Source organism: Ailuropoda melanoleuca, chromosome 8 (genome assembly GCF_002007445.2).
Source record: "Ailuropoda melanoleuca isolate Jingjing chromosome 8, ASM200744v2, whole genome shotgun sequence".
In the NCBI taxonomy this organism is placed as follows: domain Eukaryota; kingdom Metazoa; phylum Chordata; class Mammalia; order Carnivora; family Ursidae; genus Ailuropoda; species Ailuropoda melanoleuca.
Window position 1 is genome coordinate 23324369 of NC_048225.1, and position 11699 is coordinate 23336067.

The 11699-nt window shown below is 39.8% G+C and overlaps 1 pseudogene; it reads right to left on the reverse strand.

Moving 5' to 3' along the window:
• Positions 1–5448: 5448 nt before the first annotated feature.
• LOC117803673 lies at positions 5449–5546 on the reverse strand (annotated as a pseudogene).
• Between the last annotated feature and the right edge of the window lie 6153 nt (positions 5547–11699).

Genomic DNA, 11699 nt, shown 5'->3' on the forward strand with positions numbered 1-11699 from the left:
AGTTGCTGGTGAGATTACAAAGGGTCTTACTTAATAAGTCCCCCTCGTCTGAGAATGCAAAAGGAAACAAACGCTATAAACTGTGTGAGGCTGTGATCACCCCTCCTGTTTGACACTGGCTTTCTCACCTTTTCTTGTCTTTTATTTCTGCTTCTCTGTCACCACTTCTGCCACTTTCTTCAGCTGGTTCTTTGAGCAACACAGCTGGGTTTAATGAGTTCAGTGAGCAGAACTAAATATTCCTGGACAAAATCAAGTTATGACATCTCCTTAAGTACATATTCAATGGTCTTCGAGCAATTCTCGGGAAATCATTCTAAGCCCTTTTCCAAACCCTCTCGCTCCTAGATACTTGGTTAAAGGGCTTTGCCATTGCCAATGTTTGATGCATTTTCACATGAAATTATAACTGTTCAAATTTATGTAGCTCCATTCACCAGAGTCTGATGTTATTATAATCATCTGTAAGGTATGCAAAGGAGAACAGAAAGCAATAATAGTATTTTTAAATGGTATAAGGCTTTGTTGGTTTTAGACCACTAAACCTTATTTTCTTATCTGTGAACTGATGTGTCATTTTTAAACATGTAGTACCCCCAATTTTTAATAATAGTTTAATGTCCAATATGAATCAGAGGAGACAGTTAATAAGCAACGTTTGATTTATCCTGAAACCCTAGATGACACTTAGCGGAGGCGTGAATGAAGCTTCAAATTGACGACCTCCCTTACCTTAAAAAAAAAAAAAGAAAAACCTCTTCAAATTTGTTTCCCACCCAAACTACCATTTTTTTCCTCTCACCTTGCTTTCACGGTCACATTTCTTGGTCTCCTCCCACGCATTCCCCAAACCCTTGTAACTTGTGTTCTTCTCTCATCACCTCTAGAAACTGGTTTCTTACAAGTGTCCTAACGTGAGGCACCTGGGTGGCTCAGTCAGTTAAGCCTCAGACTCTTAATCTCAGCTCAGATATTGATCTCAGGGTCATGAGTTCAAGCCCTGCATTGTGCTCCATATCAGGTGTGGTGCCTACCAAAAAAAAAAAAAAAAAAAAAGACCTAACAATCTCCAAACATCATTCCCCATCTCAGACCTCCTTCCCTGCTCATCTTCTATGAACCTCCATAAAGGTGCCTCCTTCCCCCACCCTACAGCTTCCCCGTTACTTTCAGTCACGCAATCCCACCACTATTTTCCCTACTGCTTATTTTGCCATTCTTATTGGCCCATTTTGTGGAAAGCTTTACCATCAAATGTATTCGTGATCCACTGTTTCAGTTAATTCATCTACCTAAGAGTATTTATAAATGTCCAATACTGCCAGGGCTGCCTCTCCCAATATGGCACACTGAGGATCTGAAAACCTCCCAGCTACGAAATCCCTAGAAACACTAGATAAATATATAAGAAATCATCTAAATAAGGGGAAAATACCCAGGAGACATAAAAATAGGAGGAAATCAAAATCACATGCAGGGTGTTAAATAATCCTGAGGCTGCCTTCTCAAGCAAAATCCAAACTCACATTTTTGACCACCTACCGCACAGCCTCCCGTGACTGTTACAAAAACCTCAAACTTGATATAGGCTAAAGAAAGAAAAGCAAAACAGCTTTCAAAATGTTCTCTCTCATTTGTTCTCAGCCTAAGATAATGGAATCACAGCTCTTTCTGTCATTTCCATAGTTCCTGTGTTATCCTCCCCCCAATTCCTCCTGTAACCTGCTATCCAGTGTACCCAAAAAGAGTCCTAGCCACCATGTGTCTTGAGGGTTAATTCTTATTAATTTTTTCCATTTGATAAGTTCACGTGGTGGGGCTTCTCTCTTGGTTATCTCGTGCATTCTCCAAACCCTCTGCTGAAACTAAATTCCTTCTGTGTTAAGCAGGGACACTGATACTATCTAATTCTTACCAAACTCTGCCTGGAGAATCTTCGGTGCCACAGCAGTGTGACCCCAGTGAGGCTGCCATGTCAATTTGAGCGTCACACGTGCCTAAAAATCTCGACTGGTCACACTGAGTGTACAGTCTATAGCCCTTTGCCTGGATATTGATGCCAGCAAATTTAGCAACTTGAGAGCTTGCTGCCTACACACCTTTTCCTCTACCCTAGAAGGGAACACTTCGTACTTATAAGGAGACACCTTGAATCGAAACTTCAATTTTACCCACTACTGGGATTCAAGTATGTCTGAGTATATATCTGGAAAGCTGGTATATAGGGTATGATTGTGCCTACCCGAAGTTCATGTGCATGAGAATGTGATGAGTGTTTGGGAGAGTGCATGTCTCAGGGAAGGAGGGTTAGGCAGAGAATACAGGCCACGAGATAAAGCCGTGGTCACTGAAAAGAAGGAGTAAATTTGAGTTTAACGTAGTATCAATTTCTTATATACCCCTCGAAGCCCAGTACCCCATGAAATCCTGTGTGTAAGCTCCGTAGAAATGGTGTGCCACTTATAGGGATGAAATGGAGTGAAAGCCTTTTTGTACTGTGATAATTACCAGACTGAATTTCTGGTTGCCATCTTGTGCACTCGAGAGTGAAAAGACATCTCAGGCCTGGGGTCAGTGGGAGGGTTGACTGGAAAAGATGACATTTGCTCTCACAACAATACAGGGCCCCAGAGTCCAAGTGATTAAAACTTTGGCTTCAAGCTCAGCCTAGAACAAGAAAGGAAGCAAAGGTCAAGGTGGCATGAGATGAAGGACGATCCAGGCAGAAACATTAGGTACGAGAGTAGAATTTCAAGATATTGACATGGTGCGAGTCTTTTAGCTTCAAGGAGTTCTCATCTCCCCCACTTCTTGCTCAGTAGGCCTGCATCTAAGACTCACCAGCATCACATTCCCATTGCACCCTCTACTCACCACATGCCCACTAGAAGCTGCAGCATCTAGTCCCAGAGTACAAGCTTATGCCGTAATAACACACACAAACAACACATACACACCAACAACCCCTTCCCATGTATCCTGGTCAGGCAACTGAGCATTGCTTAATTATAATTACCTCCCCTGATCTGTCCTACATCTCTTCCTCTTCCTCTTTCCTTTATCTTTATTTTTGTACCATGATCAAATATATGTTTTTCAAAGTCTCTCTCCCTCCTACCTCTTTAACAGTGTATACATCTTCCTAACTCCTGATATGGCTTCTGGAAAGTCAATACCACAGGTATGCCTTGAAAACTACTATGATATCCTCCTCTAATAATTATTGAATGAGATGACGAGTCTAAAGATTAGCAACTAGCTGGAGACAGAAGAGAGATGACTCTCAATATGTAATTTCTCCTCTTGAGAAAAGGAAATTGATCTCATATTGAATTATATCCAGCTGATACTGACAGAATAGTTTGCTATGTATTTAACATAGTAGAAATGCTGGATGAATAACAGATGGAATCATATTGTAGCTTCTGGTCATCACTCCGGAGAACGAGTAGACTCAGTGTTTCTAAGCACCCTGGACAGTTCCTTTGCTCTCATCAGTTCTACCCCTTGCATCTTTCCATTTGGATAAATGGGCCCTATTATCACCACACAGGTTTTAAAATGAAATGTCAGAAACTATCTCAGCTGTCATCTTGTACAACTTTTTTTTTGAGAGGTGAAGAAGCTTAGACCCATGGGTCAAATACTTTGTCCAAGGTCACTGCTATCTTGTCTGGAATAAAAACAAACAAACAAACAATTCAAGTCTCCTAAGTCCTAATCTGAAAGCCTCTCTACAACATATTAGGTTTCCTAAATTCCTCTTAATCATTATTTTAAAAGTAAGACAGTCCAAGAAAGTTGGGAGAATCTAAACATACTCATTTGCCAAAGCTAACATTCTCTCCTTTCTCACTCATCTTCATATCTGAGAGGGTAGTTTGGAAGAAAACTGTGTATTCTTTCTACCTAGTTGAAGTTAGAACTCTGCCTTATTTATCTATTTATATTTTTGTTTATTTTTTCCCTCTCTATATGTTGTCAGGATATGAGGATGTCACAAAAACCAGTGTCTCCAAGGATCATGCCCCTCATAAAGGATTTGGGAGATTACATTCCTTCTAAGACATTATCTTATATGTACATAAAATATAGTTGATTCAAAATGCTCTTAGCCTAATATTAAATATTTAAATGCTAATTGTACCTTCATTTCCAGCATGCATTTGTATCAATAACCTCATTTTAAAATCACTAGGGCCTTTTGCTGTTGTTGTTTTTGTCAAAAGTCTATGCCAGGGGTGATGTGCCCACAGGAACCTCTAAAAACCCATTTTTGTGCAGCGTTACTTACACTCATCCAATCTTTCTGCATTACAGCTCTATTGGCAACTTTCCTTTTTGATCAGTTTCTATTAATGAATGTTAACACATCACATTTTAGGCTCTGCTAAGATGAAATATTATCAAAATAAATAAACCTTTCCAACAGCCATGTTCATTTCCTGTTTTCCTTATTTTCCTACTGTGATAGAAGTTTTCTTCTTTTTCTTTAATGCCCTTGATTTTGACACTTTCTTTTGGCTATTATAGTGCTAATATATCATATTTGCCAATGTAACTATTGTAGAATAAACCTAATTCTTCGTTCTTATAATCTTATATATTCCCCTCCTAACCTCATCTCTCATCCTTTCTGATCAACCAAAGGGAAAGTCCCCACCAAACTCCCCCACTCCCACCCGACCTTTCTTGCCATCTGCAGGACCAGAACTGTTGCAAGAGTTCTTTCTGCTGCTAGAAAGAAGATTATAACACCAGTTGAGTTGCCACAGGCATACATTCCGTTTGTATCCCTCCTCACCCTCACCTAAAGCCCAGACATCTAGCATTTCTTCCTTGAATATGATGTGGCCATAATAGCAACATCACTCACAGATGATTCAGGTGATGAGCAAACCATGATGTATAAAAGGCTCAGAGAAATAGCTCCTGGTCAGGTCAGGCTTGAACTGGCCCTGAAAGAAGGAGAGGAGATACCCTAATGGAAAGGAAAGGAGAAAATATTCCATGGGTGATTTCTTGATTTAAGAAGTTGGCTTTATGTATTCATAGGTCGTTCTTCTGTTGTTCTAAAGAATAAGGTTCTTCTTTATTTTTTTTTAAGATTTTATGTATTTATGTGACAGAGAGGCAGCCAGCGAGAGAGGGAACACAGCAGGGGAGTGGGAGAGGAAGAAGCAGGATCCCAGCGGAGTAGCCCGATGTGGGACTCGATCCCGGAACGCCAAGATCACGCCCTGAGCCGAAGGCAGACGCTTAACGACTGCGCTACCCAAGCGCCCCTCTTCTTCTTTTTTTTTTTTTTTAAGTTTTTGGTTTAGTTCCATTTAGTTAACATACAGTGTAATATTAGTTTCATGTGTACAACATAGTGATTCAACACTCCCATGCATCACCCAGGGCTCATCATGACAAGTGCACACCTTCATCCCCATCACCTGTTTAAAAAAAATGGAACGCTTCACGAATTTGTGTGTCATCCCGGTGCAGGGACCATGCTTATCTTCTCTGTATCGTTCCAATCTCAGTGTATGTGTGCCCACTCATAGATAATTCTATTCAAAAAGACTTTTCAAAACTCTCTGAAGGACAAAGAAAAGTCACATATTTGTGCACATTAGGGCCAAAATTTTAAAACTTCTTTATATTAATTTTCTGAACATTAAGAAACATAAGCAAAGTAATTATTCTTGGTAAATCTTACATACTTTAATCAGTTTCTTAGCTATAGCAAACTCTAAAACTGTCACAGATATTTTTCCGAAGAATTTCTTTTTATTAAGACAGTCCTATTATTTTTAATTTTGCCCCAAAGTTTCTTGCAATCTTTTAAAAGTTGAATTTTTGTTTAATAAATTTGAAATTACTGGTATTGCCCATTGACTCGTCTTTTAGACCATGTTATTTTTTATTGAGAAAACTCTCCAGGTCGTCAGATGAGGTGAGACCAAATTCCACTAAATAGGGAAGATGCTTAATTCTAATTCCTTGTAAGGAAGTGTACAAATATTTCAGCTCAAATGTCTTCAAAGTTTCTATTTTTGGGTTTCCACCCAAATTATTTTCACTTCGTAGAGGATCAAACTCTTCAAATAAGATGTTTCTGTTTGCCACGTTTAAAAATGGTGGCCCAGAAGGGAGGGGACTGGGGGATGGACAAAATGGGTGAAGGGGAGTGGGAGGTACAGACCTCCAGGCATGGAACGAATAAGTCATGGGAATAAAAGGCGTTCATAGGGAATAGGGTTAATGATATTGTAATAACGTTGTCTGGTGACAATTGGCAGCTACACTTGTGGTGAGCATAGCGTACTGCATAGAGAAGTCGAATCACCATGTCGTACACCTGAAACTAATGTAACATTGTATGTTAACTATACTCAAAATTCTTTAAAAACCTTCATAAAATAAATACTTCATAAAATGCAAATGTTGCAAAGTCATAAGTCTTCTCAACTTTCCTTCCATTCTGGAAGAAAATATAAATGCATCTAATTAAAAACAAAATTTCCGTTAAAAGACTATTTCCCAAAGCTGAAATATTTCAAGGCTTTATTAAATTTTAGGATTAAGGTTTATATATTCTGAGTTCTCACAGTCTCATTAGACAAGATTCGCCCCACACTGGCATTCCAGATCAATTTTTCTGTTTTTGTATTTATTTTCAGGATCATCTTGCTCGAACATTTTACTTCTAGTAATTGAAATTTTCTACAATCTTCAAAAACTAAAGTTTTGCAGTGTGCCAATTATTGAAAAAAAAATTTTTTTTATTTTTTGACAGTGGCTGACCTGCCAGCCCACCACCTCCAGCCTGTCCTGCAAAGGGTGAAAAGTTGGCCCCCGGGGCCCTGGCCCTGGCTGTGGCCACCCTGCCTGGCCCAGGAGTTTCTGGGTCCCAGCCACCACGAGCAACAGCTGCAGCACAGCCGACAAGTGGAACATTCCAAAAACTTTAATAAGATGTTCAAGTGATTTGGAGCAAAATATAATTACAGTCAGGTAGTTCATGGGGTGCCTGGGGGGCTCAGTCAGTTAAGCAGCTGCCTTCAGCTCAAGTCATGATCCCAGAGTCCAGGAATTAAGCCCCGTGTCGGGCTCCCTTCCCAGCAGGGAGTCTGCTTCTCCCTCTGCCCCTCACCCCTCTCATGCTCTCTCTCTCTCTAATAAATACATAAAATCTTTAAAAATAAATAAATAAAATCAGGTGACTATTTACCCCCCAAAAAAACTTTTAAAAGACTTTATGGGACATATAGGTTGATTTACATAAAGTTTTAACATTTGTAAAATTTGCTCATTGACAGATAGGAAACGTTAATCTCCTTTTATTTTTTTATCAGCTTCATAACAAAAATTAAGTTGAATTATTTTAACCCCACTTATAAAAACAGTTGTAAATGTTATCAGCGATAGTTTCTATTTTTGGCTTGTTTGGATGGACACAGTTTGAGTAATATGTTTACCACTAATTCCATACACACTTCCGTGCCCTAGATTTTCTCACTGAATAACAACACCGATCATTTTAAGGGTATGATCCACCAAACTTTGTATTTATATTATCATCACAAAGTATATAACTGTTTCAATGTTGAAAGTTTTAACTAAATTACGGTAGTATTCAAAATAGTGTCAGAAAGTTCACCTTTAGAAGAATGAACTTGCAAAAGCTTTACTTGATCCTACGACTGGATGAAAAGGTATTTTGGGATACTATCTTTATGGCCTTGCAGTTTGAAACATATGACTCAGCCTTTTTCCACCGGGATTCTTCAAGAGAATTAAACTTGCAGGCTCCAAGGCACCCACTGTATGCCATGGCATGCACGTCTGGAATGGTACTGGTTGTGTACCATCTTGGGCAAAATTGAGAGAAAATTGTCTCTCAAACCACTTGTCTTTGTTCTGTGGCTCAGCTGAGAAACTCAGTTTATCACATTAATATAAAACTGTCATCATTGAACTGCTACTGAGTATTTTTTTCCATACATGGAGCCAACCTAGTTAACAGATATTTCTTCAGTGTTTGTATGAATGTACACAAGAAAACTTGGTATAAAAAAAATCAAAGAAATTAATTTGTAAGGATATTCATTTTTTTAAACGTGCATAAAAAGCCAAGCTTCCCATGATTATATGTAAACACACCCTCGAGAACTGCAGATATTAAATTATTACATTCGGGCCTGGTCTTCCTAAACTAGTAATTCTCTAGTGGATGCTGATGCTTCTTCAGCAGATTTCTGTTTTCATGTTGCCATGTGGTCAGTGACCGCACGGCAGCCTCCGGGGTGGATGGGGAATGTGGACAGACCTTGTGTGCCAATTACCCGTTCGGCATCAGCTCCCATAAGAATGAAGATGTAGGCCTTGAATTTGCATTCAACAGGCTCTTTTCTTCCTTTGGAACTTATTTCTGTCAAAAAGGCTTATTGCAAAAGAAAAAAAAAAATGTATCACCGAACATTGAGATACTAGCTGTAGATTTATATCACCTATATGATGACAGAGTCACCATAGCAAAAGCCTTCAGATCACTCACTACGTGATCTACGCAGGACCGCCCAGTTTCCAGTTCACACAGACATTTCATGTAGACGTCACAAAATCTCCCCTGTGTGGCATTGATGCCGCCAACCGGTGGCCAGGCCGCTTTATGCCTCGCTCGGGTTGTAGCAGGAGCGACGGCAAGACCATGTCACAACTGGCTGGCAAATCCCGTGGCCATCAGGGCAGCAACTTGAAATGCATCTGCCAGCACCACTCAAGACCAGAAAAATTGAACCACCCCACGCAGCTTGTATTTCGTCACCAAGCACCCGATTCGTCCCTTGAGAAGGAGGCATCTATTAGTTATGTCTTAAAAGAATGATTGAACCACACAGTCAGCTGAGAGCTCTCTTCACTCTATATGTGGCTCGCACCATTCTAGAAGAGATCAGAGGGGAAGTGTTAGCTACAAGGTAGAAGTCCACCAAGCCCAACCTAACCAAGTGCTATTATTATTTTAATGCAACAATTAACATTAATACTTATGGAAGCCAGTGAACAATCCAGAGCAAATGCTAAATTGGACGGAATGCTGGACAACAGGTAAAACCTGGAGATGGTTGCCAGCAAATGGAGACATAAGATTACTTGTACTATAAGTAAACAAACAAAAGCATCTAAGCAGAATTTTTTTCTTAAAATTATTTTAATTTCCAGGGGCGCCTGAGTGGTTCAGTTGGTTAGGCATCTGACACTTGATTTCAGCTCAGCTCCTGATCTCAGAGTCATGAGATCAAGCCCTGCTTCGGGCTCCACGCTGGGCATGGAACCTGCTTAAGATTCTTTCTCACCACCTCCCTCTGCACCGCCCCCCAATCCTGCTTTCTCTCTATTACAAAAAAAAAAGTTTTTTTTAAATTTCCACATTATAATGTTCAACAAAGTTCATGGTTTTATTACATGGTTTTTTTAAGAAAAAGAAGGGGCACTTGGGTGGCTCAGTCGGTTAAGCATCTGCCTTTGGCTCAGGTCATGATCCTGGGGTCCTGGGATTGAGTCCCGCATTGGGATCCCTGCTCAGCAAGGAATCTGCTTCTCCCTCTCTCTCTGTCCCCCCCGCCCCCGCACCACTTGAGCTCTCTCATGCGTACTCTCTTTCTCTCAGATAAATAAGTAAAATCTTTTTAAAAAGCTGCTAAAGTGAGTATATTCCAAATGACAATTTATTAGCCTGAACCAAATGAAGTTGCCATCTTTACAGTTCAAAAATTGTTAAATCTCAACAACTTCGTATTAATAATCTTAACACTTCGATACAGTCCATAGTCCAGAGGCCATGTTGCTGAAGAACAAGAAGGACTTTGGGAGGAAATACAAGCATAAAACATGAAAACAATGCACATTCCGGGAAAGGACTGAAAAATGGAAGATCGGGGCTATAAAAATTATGAATAGGTCTTTGCTCTAATTATGTCTCTCAAATTTTATGAAATGTGTCTTGAGCAAGATCTACCCTGAAATATTCTCAAGAGGATATGAGTTCAGAAACCAAAAAGAAACCAGAGGCTCACAGAGGATACCAGTAATTTGTCTGGCACTTTGCAAAGTGAGAAAGAGAATTGAAAACCGAATGGGACAGATTAGACGCGAAAAGAGAGAAAAGCAAGAACAGATTCTCAGGGAAGCTTGGGCCTTGCCCTGAGGTGTACCAGTCACGCACTTAAAACCCTTTAACATCAAAACCCTGTTTAACACATGCTAACGCCCAGCTGGATGTGATTTCCAATTCTCCTCTTAATTTTTCTCAGGTGCTGAACTTGTAAAGCCCCCAGCTTCATGGAGCTCATGATATGGTCGAAGCTGCCTAACTCCATGCCATACCACAGAGGTATTTACGGCAACAGGGGGTGGGTGAGGGAAACTCTCCTATTTTAATTTGGGACAGCAGGAAACCTGCGGTATTGGGGAGAAAAGTCCCGGTCTTGTGTGATTGGTCACATCACTCACAAACTAGCTGTGACACCCAACAGATCCCTTCGTTTCTCGAGACTTCATCAAGGAAGGGGGAGTTTGGGCCAGAGAAACGTGATGTGTCTGTGCTTTTCCCGAAATGTGTGATGTGTGATTTTCCTGAAATTGGGATAATGCAAAATTAGCAGATAGCTTCTGTCCCCACGTTCTTAGGTAGCGCCCGGGAATGGAGAGGAAAAAAATAAAAGAGTAAAACCCCAGGAATCTTCAACTAATGTGGAAGAAGTCAATAGAATCAGAAGAGAGGCAAAAAGGTCAGGGGAGGCAGGGTTGGAGGATGAATTTGTCTGTTTTCAAGTTACTTTTTACCAAACCTGCCTCTGGGTGCTGTGGAAAAGAAACATCATTTAGAGAGTTTATTTTTGCTTCTTGCTGAGATCTGTGTGACTGAAATTCAGCCTTGTTTTTTTATCCTCCTGCTGTTTTTCTGTTTGTTCAGTACTGAGCATTTGAGAGATATTTCAACTCTGAAAGGGAAAAAAAAAAACACTACAGGGTAAAGTTCCATGTCTGGACATTTTTCTTATAAATTCTTCTCTCTCTCTCTCTCTTTTTTTTTTCTTTTGGTGCATATTTGAGGAACTTCAAAGCATGTGTTCTTAATCACTCTATTGGCATTTCATTAACGTTTGCAATTCTGACTTATTAAATCTAAATGAAGTCCTTATTGGAGACATTTAACATATAGTACAATATGCTATGAGCAGGATAAAATGTCCTGAAGGATGGAGGAAATGAATTTCCATGCATGTCTTCTAGGGTAGCATTCTTTTCTGGAAGGATATCCTCCAAAAGCAGGAAGATGCCATTGTTAGTTGTTTGTTTGTTTGTTTGCTTACCAAAGAGATATTTCACCTGTGGTTAACCTCTTAGCAATAATGTTATTTTGACTGTAGATACTAAATAATTGTTCAATCTTCATTGTTTAAATAAGGAAATCAAATATTCAGGTTATGGGCTTTGCCTAAGGTCATATAGATAGTAACAACACAGCCACACCTTCTAACTTCTGGCCCTTGGTTTATCCCATTGCATAAATTAAACAACACTCACTTTTGAAAGTTCCATTATCAGAACACCATCTTGGATTTGGCTGTGTGACCTTAGGTTGCATAACCATTTGACCCTCACTGTTTTTTTGTTTTGTTTTGTTTTCTAATAACCTGGAGGTT